Consider the following 3,217-nt stretch of genomic DNA (forward strand, 5'->3'; position numbering starts at 1 on the left):
TATAAACAAACTTTATTCTTTATTATATAAAGGAAATTGTTTTCACAGTGTATATCAAATGGAATATCCCTTATGTCATGTTGTAGAAACATTTTCTTTTCTTTGCTTTTGAGAATTTCTGGCATCTCTGTTATTCTCGTCCTTACATTCCTTTCTTACTATTGAACAGAACAAACCCTTACAACTTGTAACATCATTCAAAAAATTCGAATGATCTTTAGCTTATAACAAAATTGACAGAAATATTTTATGCAGACTTATTCTTTCTTGATTTTAACAAAATGCATCGTGTAAAATTTCGAACAAAACATTTAACACGTGTATTTTTTACATTATGTTATATTTTTATGCACGTGCGGAAGGTAATAATTTTATTAAAATAAATACACTAAAAATAAGTTTTGATGAATAATTATCAAAGTTTAACTCGGAAAAAGTTGAATAAAATGAACGATGTAAAAAATAATACAGTACGAGCAAAAAATAACATTGAAAGTGTCGGTGAAATTTATTCACATTAAAAAATGTGCACGTAAAAAATATTGTTAAATAACTAATCTCGTCATTGATATGAATCATGAGAAAGCTAAATTATGTTTCTAAAATAAAGACTACCAGATTATACAACTCATTAACCGTACGTCTATAAAATTCCGATCAAATTTCGACTAAAATAATCATTCAATTAAATCGTGCATTAAAGGAAAGATGAAGCTGAAAAGAAGTTTACGCTGAAAATAGACGCGCAACAAGTATTCGCTATACTTCCGTTCCTATATTATTTAAGTAGCTAAAGGGAGACTATATTTGAACCTAAATCGATATTTCAGTGGTTCAGACTTGCAACGACTCTTACTTTCTTAACGCACGGCTACGATACGCTCAAGTTACAAAAGAATGCTTTTTAAATTCAGCATGTTCTTCTAAATTTAAAAAACGATAAGTAAAATTGTCACATAAATTAAGAAAAAAGGGTTATTAGTGAAATGTTAGTTTGAAACAATTTAAAACGAAGCATATGTACGCGAAAATAGAAAGAAAGAAAAAAATCGTTAAAGGTATAGTACATTGGAAAGAGTTTTGTATAAAATTGTTGTGTATAGCAATATATTCACTAGAAAAGAAAGAGATGTATAAGTTGAACAGAATTCCTGACGCGTGGCAATCGTATCATGACTGAAAAAAAAATGAGCGCGAAAGCCCTACGTTGAAGGGCGATCAATCGAAGCTTGTGACGCGTGCCAGTTACACACAGGTTGTATTGATAGCATTTCGACTATTCACGTAAAGAAAAAGAAAAACATATACACGTTCAATGATAAATTGTAAATGTACTTTTAATTAATATACTACTTAATTTATTATCAGTTAATGCTTCGTTTCAAAAACTTTGTATAATTAAATTTCAATAGAATCTTCGTTTGTTTAAATTCAAATGCAAAAACACGTACATTTGTGAATCAAAATGATTAAAATGGAAATGAAAGATTTGTCAATATTTTTATATTGTTTACTAAAAATTCGTACAATTTTTATAACATAGGAACGGAAATAAATGTAACTTAAACATATGATACTTCAAATTCTGAATTGACGTAACTTATTCGTCTATCCGGACATAAAATCGTTGTAACTAAAAGGAATTTTACCCTTGTAACTCAATAACACATTTGAATTCATGTATACTTACATAGATATTTTTGAATGCACAATATCTGATTTGAAAATGAACAGTCGCTTTGAATTTTCATTGTTACGAATAATTGTAGAATTTGTAAAGACTTATGAAAATTGTAATATACGGTGACGTTCGTATTTCCAGGTATTATCCTGGATATTGGTCGCGTAGTTGAACGGATAGGCACGGAGTTGTACTTGCCACGGTATCAGCTAGCCGACAAGTGGGTGCTATTATCGTTGAAACTGGCCTACGGCTTCGCATCCTACGATACAGGCGCAGGAGGGTGTGAGTCATGCGTGCAATTCACAGGGACGTATCTAAGAAATTTTCGAGACAAAAACATCTTTACTGAATTAAAGATAGAGAACAGGAAATGAAGCAGCAGGTATGTTGTTTTTCCACTTTCTTTTTATCTAATTCAATGTTTCCCTTTATTTTATAGAACATTCATTTTGTTCACTTCATGTTACTTATAAAAATTGAGTATGAATACATATAAAAGTTTTCTATCTGATGTGATATATTTAAAATTATAATAAATCAAACATCGTAGGTAAATAATAAGTTATAAAAGTTATAATTAGTGTTAACAATATGTGTATAATGTTTTAAATGTTATTTTTAATCATTGTTGCAAAGTGATAGTGCCATTTTTAGGTTATATAAAAATCGTGTATTTAATTTTTAATAATGTGTAGTATGTAAAAAATATAATAATCTCTCATTCTGTATCCTTTATCTATTTTTCCTCTCCCCCGCGGGGCGCGTGTATGTGAACGCCCCCACGCGTATAAATGTATGAGTGTAGATTACCGTATTTGTAATTTCACGTGTAATATGTTTGTGTACTTACATATTTTCACATGTAGTATATACAAAACATTATAGTATATGTATGTATGTAAAACATATGAGTCATTTTTCTAATATTTCTCTATTAAGTACTTTATATCATATTAGATTCGCGACATATTAAATAAGGGTATACATTAAATATTATATAGAAACAACAAATTAAATAACGAATTAAAATTTTGAGCATTGATGAATAAAACTGTATTTTTAAAAAGCATCAAATATTGTAATTTTTTATATTACAAGATTTACGTAATGTAGAAAAGTAGTATTTTACTTTGATATCAATAATCGTGAATATAATCAGAAACAACGTACTGCGGCAAACAGGTGTCCTTGTTCTAAATTGCAATTATTGACGTGTTACATTTCGCAGCTCCCGACATTATCTGAATCTTGCGTAAATGTTGAAAATCAAAGTACTTTTATTTAAATTCGTGAGATTTTTAAAACATTTGGTAAGGCAGTAAAACTTTACAATTTGATAATAAAAAATTCCTTTTCCTTTTCATCAAAAAAGGCTTTTATTTTATTAAACAATTCATACTATATTTTTGTCTTTCAATATACTTTTTAATGTATTTTTTTTTCAATAGTCGTGTATTTAACTACTTAATTTATTATCATCTATATAATGATGAAATTGATAAACTGATGAATCTTAACTAAATTAATGCTCTG

This window comes from Habropoda laboriosa, unplaced genomic scaffold, assembly GCF_001263275.1.
Source record: "Habropoda laboriosa isolate 0110345459 unplaced genomic scaffold, ASM126327v1 scaffold30, whole genome shotgun sequence".
In the NCBI taxonomy this organism is placed as follows: domain Eukaryota; kingdom Metazoa; phylum Arthropoda; class Insecta; order Hymenoptera; family Apidae; genus Habropoda; species Habropoda laboriosa.